At 31.3% G+C, this 17272-nt stretch overlaps 1 protein-coding gene across 6 annotated transcripts in view; it reads left to right on the forward strand.

Moving 5' to 3' along the window:
• Window positions 1–17272, forward strand: part of LOC106682296 (F-box/LRR-repeat protein 7) — a 179789-nt gene that overhangs the window by 147790 nt on the left and 14727 nt on the right. For 4 of the 6 annotated variants that reach the window (XM_014423066.3, XM_067053640.1, XM_067053641.1 and 1 more), the window contains one exon: window positions 15442–15500. The gene's annotated coding sequence lies outside the window, so the exon portion shown is untranslated. Of the gene's footprint in view, window positions 1–2334; window positions 2410–15441; window positions 15501–17272 lie in introns of all 6 variants that reach the window. The other 2 variants (XM_014423067.3, XM_067053639.1) reach the window with 1 other exon arrangement.

Below are 17272 nucleotides of genomic sequence, written 5' to 3' on the forward strand. Positions count from 1 at the left end.
ATGTTCAGAACACTATTTTTTCAACACCTGTTCCGATCTTGATTAAAAATTTATAACATTGAGATTACACTATTATTTTAAATTGGTAACAGTGACAACAATATAGTAATAAGAAAAATTATCACTTAATGTAACAATCTAAATTTTCTTCGTTTCCAAAAGAATCCTTATTATATACACCCCAAGTCGTATTCTTTTCTGATGGTGATTCCGGTTGCGGCCATTTGTATTAGCAACCATATATTTATAAATATAAAAACATTGAGTAGCTCTTAAAAAGAATATTAACGGAAGCTATTCCTGAAATGAGGCACTTAACGCAAGTAATCATCTTTTGGCAATTCCTCTCCGGAATAACGCTCAATTCATTTATTATTCATGAACTTGCCATTCTGAGAAAGGTGATTGTTTCTTTTTCTTTTATGTCTAAATAATAGCAGCGGCCTGCTCATTGAACATTTCGCTACTTTTATCACATTTAACAAAGGGTGAAATACATTTAATATATAAAATTATGCTCATAAAAACGTAAATCACAGCAGTTATATTGTAATATTACTACATTAATTAATTCTACAATGTTAACTGTACATATTGCTTTCTTCGTTAGCCATATTTAATGAATATTTTTTTTACTATTTGCCAACACAAAGCTTTTGATAGATGTAATAACATAATCCTTTTTATAAATAGAATTATCCTTAAGCCTAAAAATATATATTAATAAGCTATAACTATCCTAAAAAAGTTCATGCAAAATCAGTCGTAGAGATACAGTTCAAAAGATTTTTTTTACCATTTTCGAATTCATAATAAAATGTGAACTGACGAATAGGATTCCCACAGAACATGAAATTAGCGGGGAAGACGTTCAACACCTGTTCTGATATGACTGAAATTGTATAACATTGAGTTTACACTATAATTATAAATTGCTATGTTCATTTCCTACGAAACCGATCCAAATATGCTAAGAGTCAAGAGAATTACCAACATTGAAAATCCCATTAAGTCGGAATAATCGCTCATGAATATTTTCTAGTTGTTAAAAGATGGGCTTAGCTTGTACCTCGTGGACACACTAACATATAAAACATGTATGTAGCTTAAACCAACATATTTATTCGAGAAAATAAAACAGTTGAACAAAGGTAGCGCTATACGGTCACAGACACAGACATCACTAATAGAAGCAATTTGTACAGTCAGACTGGGCGCAGAACTCTGATTCGTTTATTTATATGGGACAGGGTTATTTAAAAAAGAACATTGGATATCGAATCACACATATAAAATTTTTCGTATGAATATTATTCCAAAATAGAATATACCATTTTTTTATTACTTGTATGACCATTTCCAACTAATTTATGGAATAAAAAACAAAATATGAACATGGAATGTATAACTCTTGAATGGTCGAGCTATACAGCCATTGTACAAGCTATTTTAATCTCTTTTATATTCATTTACTTTTTTTTTTTTTTATTGTTTATACATGGAGCTCATTCCACGTAATTTAATATCTTTAAAGTACTCTACTTGCTGACTACACACGAAAATTTCAACTAAAGCTAACCATTCTATTCGCATTTCGACTTCTTCGAAGTCTGAAGCAATTCCAATAAAGCAATCTGTACATTCCTGACAAGACTTTAAGAAATTTTCTCTAATTAAAGGCATGCCAGTTTCCCTGTGTAATTTATTTATATATGGTCCGTTTTTGAACTGTTCGTAAGGACTATTGATTAGTTCCACATGTTATGTAAATATTTTTGTTATAAACGGAATAACTTAACATAGAAAAGAGTTTAACTTAGAATTTAAAAAAAAATTAGAAATAAAGAAGCATTGGGAGGAACTGACCCCTGGCGCGTTCCATTTATGAATTAATGGCGCCCACTCTTTGGGACTGGCTAATCGTCTGTCATCGCATCCCACCACTGATTTATTTCCGTCAAAGTCTGTATCTTCACTAACATTTCACGGTCGAGCAAATGAAATACAACTTGAAATCATTTAAAGTACGTGCATTAGTCATTTAAATTGGCAACAGATTAATGCTCCAACCATAACGACCTTGGCTCATGATCGATGTTGACTGACCGCCAGCCTCGCTCCAGCAATATGTCTTTGACCTCTTTCCTAACAAAAATTGTATTGAGTACTAAAGCCGCTTGTAAAATGTGTTTGTGTCGGTCTATATATACATATAATTATAAGTATTATATAATATAATTATATTAATAATATTTCAATATAGATTAACATCACCACTCCTCTATGTTTTCGCCTTTTTCTTTTTTTACTATAATTGTTTTATTTTTGTTGCAGGTAAGTCTTCAACGCAAGAACTAAACACGGACGGGCAACAGTTACAAAACTAATTAGAAATCTACAGTATTTATGGTAGGTATATCATTGCACCTAGTGCTCTTCGTAACTGATTCCTTGACGTGGCCTTAGTGTTATTTATTGTATTCAAAGGTTAGCTGGGGAGAGGGGGAGAGGGGGGGGGGGGGGGGTTATACATTAAATTTCCAACTCATACAAACCACAAAGGAAATTTGAGTTAAAGTTTATTTTTGAAGTTTATGCAGAAATTGGCCGGGAATCGATATTCAATAAAAACAAAAACTTTCATCCTTATAAACTTTCAGCTTACTTTTTTATTCGTTGATCTGAAAAAACAACTTTTCGTATAGTACAATCAATTTAGGATCAGAAAGGGATCACAGTGGAATGTATTAAAAATTGGCTCATTTATATTTTTTAAGGTGCTTATTACGAATTACAATTCTTCATCACCAATTTTCTGCGAAAATTTAAAAAAATTAAAAAATTAATCTTTTTTACTTTCATCAACTTATGTTAAATAAAGTAAGAGTACATTTCTTAAATTTTTTACTCTATAATTATTTTAGTCCCGGACATCGCTGTCGTAGCAACTGCTTTTAGCTAAGTGTGGTTCAGTCAAATGAGGTCAAGTTTCGGTGGAAAGTTCTTAAAATGTACATGGATTTAAACTTTGTAACCTTAATTGCAATTTATAAAAAAATATTGTTTTCCTATTTTTTGCATATAACTTGAAAAATATATCTCATTAACATGTCGGATGAATTCCGATATTAATTTTATACTAAATTATCTGTTTTCGATTCAAATATTTTTGTTTAGTAGCATAATTTTGAATTGAGCGCGTATTGAAATCACGGAATATTGTCTAGTCAATGGAGGTATAATAAGTTGTTTTCCAACATTGTATGTGTTGTTTTCGCCGTTAATCATCTTCGATTAGCGGGTCTAGAGTTAAAACATTCTTTAGAAGACGCGGTTACCCTGAAGAAGGGTGCCCGCGGGTATGGAAGCCCTAATAACAATAATAAAGGAGGCATAGGTCCTCTAATGGAAAATATAGGGACCCTGATAGGGCTAGCTTTACGATGTTGTAGCAACAATGGCGGCGATATACTGCGCACAAGAAACAATTAGCCCGAGATGATATCTGCTCAGTGGGAACTGCATTATGGAACAGCGGCCCGCTGCGGCATCGCAATGAAGACGTCACGGCCGATGACCACCTGGCTTCTGTCCAATCAGTCCGGGGCAATAAGTCCACGACGGGAAGGAGATCGCGAAGGGAGTCCGGGTTGGAGTGCAGTGTAAGGATTCTCAGGGCGGAGTAAAGCTGAGGAGCACATGGGTCTGAACAAAGTGCTTCGTTCTCTCGGTCCATATCATAAATCAATGGACCGGCGGGGACCGAAAACTCATAGCAATCAATGGGAAATATATTGTACACATTATTTAAATTAACTACTTTCTATACAATATGAAAAATTCTAAAAATGACATCAAGACCTCATCTTTAATAGCCAATGATACAAATAAATTAATTATGTCCTTCATAGATTATACATAAACTGGGGAGTAAAAAGAGTCAGTGTGTTTTTCTCTCTTAATTCATCCCATAAAGTACTCTGTAATAAACAAAAAATTGTATTTATTAAATAACTATATATGTTTTGTGTGTGTCCGATGAACCATATATTTTGGTATTTCTGGCGCCCACCATCGCTATAAAACCTTCAACATAAGTATCGAAATCGAGATTGTGGCGTAGGTAGTATTTATCAATCAGTCCACTATCACAGTCGTACAAATTTTATTACTTATTGCTCTAGAGCCCAACCTTTTATTCTTTACGACTCCCTGGCCATAAAATACTGAGCATGTAAAATTTTATGTCACCCGCATCTGGCCAAATGGAACTGCAGCCAGTAGCATGTAAAACCCAGGATTCTTTTTTTTTTTTTCATTTGTTTTATTATAATGCCCTTGACTGTACTCGCAGCTTATGCCGCAATATAAATGGAGAAGATTTGACCATACATTATACTATAGATTTATAGTAGATGACGAAAGAAAAAAAATTATTGTCAACGTTATTAAAATACAGATTCCTTTTTTCTGTTTCCATTTACTAAAAGAGAGGTTCCTAATAGTGAAAAATGTTATCAATGATAATCAAATCAGTGAACTAATCTCTCATTGAACTTTAACTACATCAACATAACTGACTACTGAACACATAGTTCAGTCAGCAATGAATCTCTCCCATTAATATTGAATAATAATTATAAATGACCACGATTCGAGGCCAGTGCAACTAACAAATGTTGCCTTAGGCATTGATTTAAGACTTTAAACAAGGCTAAACAAAAAATTTTTGCCTATACACATATACAACTACAACACAATTTTGAATAACAGTAATTGTCATTTTTTTTCTTACCTCCTTTATTGTAAATTTATACATAACAATATTAATATATACCTGAGTATATAAACATGTAACTAGTGCCCTTCCTTTTAATTTCTTTTTTAAATCTTTAAACTGGTTAAAATGTTTATAAAATATGATTTGATTTGTTAGTATCATTAGAATTACAAACTGAACAGAATAACCACTGTTCTGAAAAGCATTTAAAGTCAGCAATTACAACTCTTTGAAAGAGAAATGGTACTTTTTTCAGTTTAAGTATTTAAAATTTTATTTTATTTATTGTAGGGTTTTAAAACATTTTAAGCATGTTAAACATTTTTTTAGATAATTATTTCCTGATACACTGTAGTCTGAGTCAACCCTGAGAGGTCTGGAACCCTCTTGGGGTCCACCTAGCCTCATCAATTGGATACTCTTAATTGAATAAAAATCTGGTGGTCTAGCCGTGATCTTGAAAAATCCACCTGCTTTTATAACCGTTGTTCTAAAAACAGTGATTCCTTACAAAGTACTGAAACCCTGACACTCCATGGATCGTAGCGGCGCATATTATTTATTATTACTGAACATTTTTTATTTTTAAGTTTTTACTCTTTAATAATTATTACGATTATATATATATATATAATTTTTGAATGTCCATTTTACTATTCCATAAATCAATTATCCCTTAAAAAACAAGATTGCTCATCAGCAGTTGATCTCGCGACCATTTTTTTTTCGATTTTTCTGAGATCAAATTATCCTCAGTATTTTTATAGTGTGTTTATTTTTTTACGGCTCAAGCACATTTCACAGAAATTCTTTTGCCTGAGAAAAAAATGCAAGAGGAAAAAATTTTATAGTAAATTATTTTCTTCCAGTATATGCCCATTATTACTTAAACCTCGGATACACATCTAACGTGCTCCGAGCTACGAGTTCGCAGATGATGGTTGTACTCAAGTATATTTTTAAACCCTTTTAATAAAAATATTATCGACCAGGTGGTGTCAGTAATAAATGCAAAATCATAATAGATCAAAAAAATGCGGTTTCCAAGATTTGTTTTAACATTTATTAACCCTAAAAATAATATACATATATATATATATATATATGCAATTGCCATATTTTGAAATAAAACTAAGTAATACGATTTCTTCTTTCAGAATCTTTTTTCTCAGACCAACCGTTTTTACGAAAATTGCATTTGAGCTCTCTTAAAATTAACATTATATAATTATAAATTAACTGTTCATTACCAAGTCAAAAAATCGTAAATTTTAGATATAAATGATTTTTGTTCATTTCATCCTTGAGTTCGGGGAGAGGAAATAAAAAATATATTTCCCGTAATACTCTTGAGTAGTTTACATTCAGAGGTGGACACATGGAACTGTAGGGTATGCAGACCACGCACAGGGCGTCCTCTTCTCACCTGCCGAACATACCACAAGGACCCAATGGATTCACAGGAATTACTTATTTCTGAGAAAGGCTGCGGTAACAGTTGGCTATATCTGTCAGTTACTAGTATAGCTACGTTCAAAGAACAAACACTTTTAAGTATATAAAAGAATTTTAAAGGAAAGCACTCAAAATTTAAAACTGACTAAAATAATCATACATCTGACATACTCCCATTACATATTTTAGGCATTAAGAAGCAAATTTGGTTCCTTATCTGTCTGGCTGTCAAATATATAATCAAATAAAAATATATGGGCTATGTAGTCAAATTTATTTTTGGAAATAGGTCGAACGGTTGATCCAATTTTAATACAATGTTTAGATTTAGCAGGGTTGGTACTTAGTAGGTCCCGAATTTCCTCCCCGGTTTGGACCAAATTTGGAGGAAAGTTGGTTATCATTGTAAAAATGTTCCGATATCTATTTTATTAGATACCGTCCACTGCCTTCACTTTCGCATGTGCAATTGTATTTTCCCTGACTGATGCACATCGAAATACAATTTCCATATTCTCCCCCAATTTTGCTAAAAGTTTGAGTATTTGTCAATCCTTGGCCTAGTAAAGCTTTTATCAAATAACATCAACTACTTTAGCTTATTCATGCGAAATACTAATTTATTGGATCCCTGTTTCAATAACGGTTCGTCTCTTTTATTTTATTTTGATTTTGTGGTACCACAAACCATTAATCATGAAATAAAGTTAATATGAAGCAATAGAAATGTGCAGAAAAAAAGAGTAAAAGATAAAGAAGATAGAAATAGTGAGCAAGCCATATTCACAAATGTTTTTAGTTCGTTTTTAGTTTTTACGTTTTAGTACCTAAACATGATAATAAAATTAAAATAAAACTCATTCATAATAAAATATACATAAAAGTAATACGTATGTAAAGGTAAATCGTTCCATAGTTTGTTCGCTCATCCTTTATCTTCTTTTACAGATTTTATCATCAATAAAACTTAATAAAATAAAATAACTTCCTCTCAATTTTGGACGCCAAATATTTCTATTTATCTTCCTCTCTGTCTATTATTATTTTTCTTTTAATTTCTCAAGTCTTATACAGTCCCAGGGCGGGGAATGCAAGATTTATTTCTCGGGCCAGCCGCGGAATAAATATTGACACCAAGGTGGGAATCAAATGCTCTGAGACACTCGCCTATTACCAGGTCCTCCATGTGTTCAATATTATGTACAACTCAAAAAATATTTTCTATAAAATTAAGAATATCTTGATCTCTCAGTATTTAATTTGAGCTTAAAATTTTTTAAAAAATGGATAATTTCTGTTTTATTTTTTATCGTTGACGTAACATACAATCTTAGTGATTAAAATAACTCTTTCAAGTTCTCCTCTGTCCACCGATGTTCTTCGTTGAGGACTCTCGGGAACAAAAGGTCACATGAGGAATTAAAGACAGCAAGGAGTCCAGGAATGCATTATGGATAAGGGAAATGATCCAGGTGCAATTAAGACTTCAAGGAGCTACTATCGGAATCCTGCCGGGTTGAGGGGGAAAAAAGAGCTAAATAAAAATAATAAGAGTGGTTATCATGGTGCCTTTTCCAAGAAGGTAATAATTACCCTGTCGGCTTCCTCTGAGGAAACTCGATCGGTCGCTGATGAAAATGTCGCGGGAAACTTGTGACGGTGGAGGTCTGGCGGCGCTCACTCAAGTCTCGTTATTTTTATATAGTTCCTTTTCTGATGGTGATATAAGCGGCTTTTGAATCAATATGATGGCAGTCATTAAAACTTCTTTTGCTTCTCACATTTAAGGACCATATTGATTCGAATATTGACTATGAAAGGTATCAATTGAAACTACCTTCCAAGTTAATGTTTTAAGTGAAAAGTCCAAAACGGTCTGAGTTTCCAATCCTTTACAGAACACTGATTTCTGTGGCTATAATATCTAATGCCTCCCGCATTTAACACTTGAAATACAAAATTGTTCCATCTGTTGCCATATGGATCAATTTCCGAATGGATTCCGTCATATGGATTCCGATCTAGCCAGAACCAGACAAATCTTTCCATTCTAACCGCTCTACCACTTAAGTCCACTATTTTCTACCCTTACTTCTTCTATTCCTAATAATCCTCCGAGGTGCCTGAAAAGAAGAAACCTATTTTAGAAATGGTATTGGAGTGCTACTCATGAGAGTGTAACTAATCAGTTTCTCCAGAAATCTCTCATGTTATTTTACCTTAGCACATTTACTTGTATATTTCAAAAAATAAATAAACAAAAATGGCTATAAAACAAAATATTAACATACTCAAGGTGAACATTGTATAGGCTGTAGAGGTTTGTCATTTAGTAGCGCGAATTATATCACAATCAACATCCTTGAGGATTTCCTGAAGTAGGCTGAATTTCTACGGATGTGTCCTAAAAACTCGTTACCCAGCTGTTCCATGTATTCTTAACAATCTATTACCAAATAGAATGATTATCTGTTTTTTTTTTTGTTTTTTTTTTAATGATTGTATTAAAAATTCCTTAAATACGGTAGTTTAATTGTTTAGTTTACGGTACTACTAACTAGTAATTACTTAGATACCGTAGTTTAAAATTTCCTGGAATCCTACTGTTAGGGTCGATTGCCTTTCACAGAATGACCAAAAAACTCAATTTATTAATTATTCCTGTGTAAAGGATATTCCATACGATCGTTTCTAGGACAAAAAGTAGAACACTTTTGATATATTTGCTCTAGTATTTTCTGTCCTTTTATCCTATTCACATCACGAAAGCAATGTTAAACAGCCAGATAGCCGGTATAGCTTGTTCTGCCGCGGCTTAAAGGAGCAATTAGAAATATCTACTTTATAGAATCGTTATTTGTACCGTCCGGCATTAAAGGTCTGTTTTGACGGGTGCTAATGTATTCCTTAGGTTTAGCATCCATTGACTGCAGTATCTCCGCGGCTTAAAAGCATTCCGTGGCAAGAGCCAGCTCGTTATGTAACTCTCATTCCGCGTTGCACTTAATGAACGAGAAATAATCCATTGGGGAAACGAATGGGATCAACAACAAGAAAAAGAAGCAGATCATTATTGAATTTTTCATTTGATTTTGCTATCCGTAAATCTCTTTCCATAGTTCACACGGAATGCATGGGGTATAGTCCAAGATCCCAAGAGGAGAAACAAATTATGAACAGCTTTATAATACATTCAACTAGCTTCAATTTGATTGTTAATAGAGATATATACGTTCAATAGTTCCTGAGTTATAATTTTTCATAAACCAATATTTTTATTCGAACTACTTGAAATCATAGAACTATTGTAAATTTATTTTGGAAAATATCATAAAAAACTACATTATATTATGAAAATATCATAATAACTACATCTGCTACGAAAACACTAATTATAAACTACTTTATCGTACATTCAACTAGCTTTAATTTGTTTGCTATTAGACATCTGTAGGTCTAATTATTCCTGACATAGTTTACCATCAATAAATTCTCTAACTATTAATTTTTTGTTATTATTTTAGTAAATGTCGTTCTATCAGGACTCATATTTCAGCAAATTCTCTCTTCTTTAAATGATGTAAATGTAAAGTTAATTTTTTTATACGTTCTCAAACAGACGCCATTTTTATTTCCCTTAACTGTGGTTGGCAGATCATCAGTTTTTACTAGTTACTATATATTTAGTTTTCATCAAATTAATTAAAAATTGGGATGAAATGATCGTAATGGAATTCGCTGTCATAAAATAATGTTCCTTATACTAATGTGAGGTACAAAATGGACTATAAGTTAATTTTGACCAAGGCCTTACATTTAAACGTCATAGTTTAATTAGATAATTTAATAATTAGAATTAAATTTAAAGAATACTTTGACTACCGGTACTTTGACCGACATGAAGGAGAGGGGGCCGTAGGTCGTGCAGTGCTCAGCGATTACCGATGCTAATGTAGCTCACACCAGCAGGTGTTGGGCCTCAGATAACATTTAGCACATTACTGTCTTTAGGATGGCTAAGGAGTAACCAGTATGGACCTGGAGTTATTAAACTTGCCTTCATCATAAGTTAAAGATAATATGTTACTCTTATTTAATGTTATTATATATTTTATGTTATATACGACCTAATTTACCAATCTTACCAATACCTTTCATTTGGCCTATTTTTATATTGTTTCTTTCTTATACTAAACGTAGTTCAAAGAGAATGTATTAGCTGACAGAACTCCGACGTCCACCATGTTTGCCTCTCTGGAAAACACAAGCGTGTAGTTTGTTACTTTGTTTACCAAGCATTTGTTGGTATTTTGTTTGTGAGGCAAATGGCAAACGTGTGGATCCGGTTTTAGATTCTTGGATTCGCTCTAGTCATGTCGTCTTAGTAATTGCAATTTTAAGACAAAATTTACAGTTATGAATTATGTGTTCAGCCTTTTTGATCGATATTCAAATGCTAAAAGACCCTAATGCTTTAAAGTTGCTACAATTTACTTAAAAGTTATATTACGAGTATCTATTGATCTTTTAATATTTTTGAAAAAATATAATCTATTAGATATTATTCCTCGAACCAGCAAATTTCCTCAGCCGAAGCTCCTTATCAAGAAGGGTGGACGAAGCCCATTTGGAAGTGGAAGCCTTCAGAGGCAGAGGCTAGCGTGGGAATCCAGATCCCATCTCTAAAATATGCAGGGCTAATAGCGAGCCCTCTGGGCATCCTCCGGGGAGTGGCCACTTCTTCGGTAGTTCCTCTATCTCGTCGCAGTTTATCAACTCTCGGTATTATTGATACTTCACCTATCTTCTATTTTCATTTTTTGGAACAATATCTCATTCTTACCCTCGTAAATAATCATAATTATAATTAATAAGGAACATTAATAATTTTATGAATAATGTTATTCGAAATCTATTTTTATGGAAAATCTAACTATTTAAGTCATGAAAAACTCGTATTCCAGGAGTAAATATCAATAATTGAGAGATAGTTTACAAAAAAAAATGTAGTTCAATGCAAACAACCTCAACTTTGTATCTCTATACGTTGTTGAGATATGATTTTTGAAGTAGATTTCCATGAAAACCGCATTTTCTCCATCAATATATGAAATTGTCTGCTTTGATTTTTCATTTTTCACCATTTTTGGAATCTACGATGCATTTCCTTTTAGCTAGCACCGATTTGTAAGAAAATATGCCCATCAAAGCAGATAACGCAAATTAAAGTAATTAAGATTAGAATTACTAAATAATCTTCAGAAATGCTTTCTAGAATACCACGCAATGGATTTTTGTGGTGAGATCTTGAGGAATTTAAAAATTTTGCTTAATTTAATCAACTTTTAGATTTACACCCTTTTATATGGTGCAAGTTTAATTTAGAAGATATGTTGAGTTTAGGAGGTTTTGTTATTATTTACCTATGTTTCCTTCCAAAAACAAAATCTAAAGTGGTTTACTTCAGCTAACATAGTGTTATTCCTTTGAAAAGGTTTTATACTGTTGTAATTTTTTTTTTTTTTTCATATTCCGACGTATAATTCCTGTATATTTGAGTTCCGTTCTATTCGTCCGTTGTATATTTCAGTTTAAGTTCCGTCGTAAAACATGGTAAATGGAAAAACGTTTACAATGTTAAAACGTTATTTAATTACAATCTTATGTCTAAAACCAGGAGTCACTTACTATAATTTATAACCTACGTTATTCTTTTTGAAAATACTAATTTCCTCTTCCTGCCCCACAACAACCTTTAATAATATCCCACTTTTTCTTTTCTAACAGATCCGTTACCGATGACTACATCTGGGCAAACAACACATGGAATCCCGATACAAAACTAAAAAGACAGGAAATTGATGGGCGATTCCGACTATTACCACACTGACTAGACAAATATTCTAAACTTCCTACTAATTACAAAAGAATCATTTATATGATTATAATAAGGCCTATCTGGACTCTCGGAGTTGAGCTTTGTGGCTCCGCTACACCATCGAATTCCTCTCGTATCAAATTCTTACTATCCAAAATCCTGCCTAAAATACTTAATGCTCCTTATTTTATCACAAATCCTTATTTCGTCACAAATTAAATCATCTATCAGAACCTCAATGTACCATATGTTGCGTATTTGGTCAGAACCAGAAACCAATCCTTTCGTGATAAGCTTCCCAACCACCCAATCCCACTTGTTTTTAACCTGACTTCTCCTTCATTACCTGATAATCCTTCTAGGTTTCTGAAAAGAAGATGGCCTTGACATCTTCTCCTTTATGTTATGATATGTTACTAGAGTTCTATCAATGGGTAGATTCTCCACATGTCTGTATCATGCCATTGTATAACTAACATCAAGTTTACTGGTTGAATATATTTTTATATAATTGTAAATATCAATTATAAAATTTGAAAAAAAAAAAAACATTTCCTGAAATTTTGTTCAAAAATTTGTGAAATAAGATCTAAAGGATTCAGTGAATCCAAAACATTCAATTCATAATATATCTCAAATATCATTTTTTATAAGTTCCTCATCAAACTCTTATCACTTCTATTATTCTCATATGGTATTTTTTTTTTTTCAAAAAGCCCTCAAGAATGCTATAACTCAAGTCAATTACTATTTTATTTCTGACCACACCCTCAATTTTAAATTATATTACATTAATAACTATTTGTACAATACCTATTGTTAATTTAAACTTTTTCAAATTCAATCTAACTCTTTTTAACTGAGCTTGAAGTTCATGGGGAAAAAAACTTTTTTTTTAATTTGTTTTTATAAATGACCTATATTTTTTAAAAATTATAATTATCTAAAGGTCAAAAACTAAAAATATATTGATTTTAGAACATATTTTTATTCTCTTCTTGAGTGTTCAAAAAGTAAATAATTAAATATGGAATAAAATAAAAAATAAATATGGATTAAAAATATTGTATTTATTCTATGTTTTGTCAATTATAATATTTAAAAACATTTTCTTTGTTTTACTTGATTGTAACAAATTATTACACAATATATTTTATTTTAGATTAAAAATTGAATTTTTATTAACAACAGTGTAACGTTAATAACATTGTTTTATTAACGTTAACGGTAGAAAAGACTACCAGTGATAATACAGCAGGCCTAAATAGCCCCAAACTGCAGAATTAACTTGACATCCTACGACTATATGACCGAATTAAGTTACCGTTATTCAATTATTTGTTCTCAGAATTGTTTAGATGATATATTTTTTTCAAACGCTCTTCCTTTAGAACTAAATAGACACTGCTTTAGGAGAACGAGTGACAGTAAATTGTAACTAGACGATTTCAGTAACAAGACAAATTTTAAAAAGATGTTTTAAAATTGAGAAACGCTGTTTGACTGATTAAAAGACTTGTTCTATTAGAGGTGGCTAAGGAAGCAATATTAATAATTTACAATAAATAACAATTCGCATTAGTCTTCTTCATGTAATTGCCAATAAGATAATATTAATTTTCTTCTGAGAACCAACGATTATAAATACTCTTTAAATTTATTAACTCTCAAAAATAAAACTTCATTTTCCTGCCCCCGACCGATCTCTGCCGTCAGATATAAATTCCTACAAACGATGAATGTAAATGGCCATTAAATTTTTTCTCTAATCCCTGTCCATCTCATTTAAAAGTTTGGGATCTCGTTTGTTTTTCTAATTAACCATGTGATAAATATATATATTTATAATGATTAAATTTCGGTATTCCATTTGTTTATTTTTTTCTTAATAAGGTATATTTTTTTCCCTTGAGGCTCTTGGATATAGTTAACAACCCCCGAACAGAATCTGATCAGCCGACAAATCCTGAAGACTGATGTGGCAAGGAGCCATTAACATCTCTGTTCAGTCTTTGTGTCTTCGGCCGCCACTAAAAATCTCAACAATTTTTTTTTCGGTCACTTTTTTTTCCATTCCTTCGAAGTCTATCTAAACTGCTTATCCAAGTCACAACAAGGAGTATTAAAAGATAAAAGATCTAAATGGTTTAAGATGGGTCTCGGGAGCTTTTGGGAGATCTTTTGTGTCCGGACAGCGGACTTATCTGTAGTTAGTTTTTTTTTCCTTAAGTGATCCCTTCCTAATTACCAATCTAAAGGAGGTTCAGCCGCAATAAACAAGAATTCATCGTCCAATGAATTCTTCCTTGTCTGATTATTTCTGTTAGTGTTTGTTTTACCGAATAGATAATTGGACTTTAGTAATACAAAAATATTGTCAAAAAAAGGGTTATTCAAACATTTTTTTTAAATGTTGGAACATGTTTGGGGACCCGTTAAGATTTTGTGGAAGAGAGCGCAGTGTGAGAGAGCTGACAATATTTTGCACAAATATTTGCTGCCTGTGCCTAACTAAAAATAGTTGTATTAGCTGAAGTACGTACGTAACCTCAAAATCAATTAGTCAGTGCCTACCTAATAATTAATAGCTCAGCAAGATTATAGGCTTTACTCCTCAGGCTGGAGGTATTTTTAGGTCTTTAGTTCCCTAGTTTCAAATTACGTTAAACCTTGACAGAGATTCGAATCGACTACTCTAACTTTATATTGCATAAAATTGCATGTTTTTGGGTTTCTCCCCAAATATGCACGTTTGGAATTTCTTCTGCATAAAATGTCACGTTTTACACTCATATATATTTTTTTATTATTATTATTATTTTAATTTTTGTTGCATATTCGATGCCTGAACTGAATTTCTCATATTGTACAACATATATATGCTATTATTTATTTATATTCACATCAATTAAGATTTTTTCCTTATTTAATTTGTAGTTTAGTTTAACATTGAAGAATTTGAGGTAAAGCTATGAATTGATTACCATATGAAGAATACCATAATCGAATTTAACCTCAATTTGTGTAAATTTTCAAACATTGAAACTCGAGTATTTAATATAAAATAATTATATTCAATACATACAATCAATAAATACCATTTTTTATTTATTTTTCTTAGTTTTATGCATTTATTCCAATCAGAAACGAAGTTCAAGAGGAAAAGGATGAATACTGAAATTTTATATTATTTCTAACTCTAATATGTAGAGTTCTTTGCATCGTTGCAGTACTGTTCAAATGTTGTTTTATAATTTCATAATATTAAAAATATAATTTCATATTCATAATTTTGAATAATAAAACTAATTTCCTTTTACTTTTTCAGAAATTCGTCGATGGAGCAAACCTAAGGCGATGTAAAGGAAGTCTCCCATTGACTTCCCGGTAAGTAGTTTACTTATTTATGACTAATTATTTTAAGGATGACTTTTATTACAGTATACATTAAATTTAATAATTTTTCTCCACTTTAATATAAAATTTATACTAAATAGAATGATTGAGGAGTTTCTATCAAAATTTAGGATATCTTCTTTTGTAAAACTATTATGAAAGCATCTCATACAGATAAGTTAAATATTTTGTTTTAAAAAACAATTTTTTTAACACCTATTAAACTGAAGAAAATGAAAATAATCTAAAAAAAAAAAACTACTTTAGTTTTTGGTAAAAAATTTTTATTTGTAAAAAAAAATCTTTACTTTTCAAAAATAGATATCTAATTTTCTAAAATTATTATGAAAGCATTTCATGCAGATAAGTTAAATATTTTGTTTAAAAAAAATTATTTTTAACACCTATAAAACTGAGGAAAATGAAAATAAATAAGGTAAAAAACTCCTATAGTTTTTGGTAAAAAATTTTTATTTTTAAAAAAAGCTTAACTTTTCAATAATAGATATAATATAACATTTGATTTAAAACTGATCAATTCATAACTATAATATTTTTAGATGAGTATTATTCATATCCCTAATACTATAATAGCTTAGAGAATAGGTAACACTAAGCTTAACAATCTTTCTATCGTTTCTTAAATTTTAATTGCCATAAAATAAGAATATCGCACCATTATCTTCTTACATGGTTTTCTGTTAAATTGCAAATCCATGAACAATTTTATTAATATAATTCTATATTACTTTATATCACTTTAATTGTGAATTATTAATTAAAGTAAAATCTTAACTGGAGTAATTATTTTTTTAATAAACGGTTAGCATTTTCAGTTGGAAAAACTAGACTCTTGGTAACACCGTGTTTCAGAGTCATCTCAAGTCAGCCAAAATTCCATTAATAGTGGACGATTTCAAACAATATGTTCGTGTCTCTAATGATTGTTTTGGATTGAGTAAAAGGAAAATAATGGTTGGTGATGTCACTGATAATGTTTTGAAGCATCAACTACTTATCTTTGAGTACCATCAACCAAAGTAACTATCTCCAGTTAAAAAAAAAAAAAAAAAAAAAAAAAACTATTCAAAAATATTTTATTCGACTGCCACCAGAGGCAGGTAGAAATTGATCAGCATTTCAAGATCTAACTTAGGCATCACTGCGTTTAGGTGTTCTAGAAATTTATTTTCATCCTAAACACCTTTCTTTAACACGTAATCAAGGACCTTTGAGTAGTGTTAGACTTTTGTCTAGCCATCCTGAACATGAGATAAGTTTAAGTAATTAGTTTATTTAGGAATTAATGAGGATTGATTATAGATTGTCAGTTTTAATTAATTAAAATTGAAAATCTTTATAGGGTTCAAGGCAAAGTCATCTCACACCTCACCAGAAAAACTGAGTGTCTTTACTTCTCTAGTTTTTAGTTGTAATCTTCTTTAAATTACCATTAATAAAAAGGAACTAGTGATTATAATAGAGGGGTGAGTCCTTTAACGCCGGAACACGCAATGTACAGCGATGACTGTGGACCAATTATTTCCTATGACCCCCTTTGGAACCAGTCAAAGTTATGTGGCACAACACTAAACTTTTGTAATGTGGGGACATGGATGTCTCATTCTTGTGAACATCTGGCAGAGGACAGAAATTAAGATTCTCTGGAATTTCAAATGAGAGGTCAATTCACAAATATGTACAGAGAACCGTATCACACAAGAAAAAAGGAGAGACGTGAAGCTGTGTTGATTTTACCTGAT

The sequence above is a fragment of the Halyomorpha halys genome, unplaced genomic scaffold (assembly GCF_000696795.3).
Source record: "Halyomorpha halys isolate HHAL.00 unplaced genomic scaffold, Hhal_1.1 Scaffold400.1, whole genome shotgun sequence".
In the NCBI taxonomy this organism is placed as follows: Eukaryota; Metazoa; Arthropoda; class Insecta; order Hemiptera; family Pentatomidae; genus Halyomorpha; species Halyomorpha halys.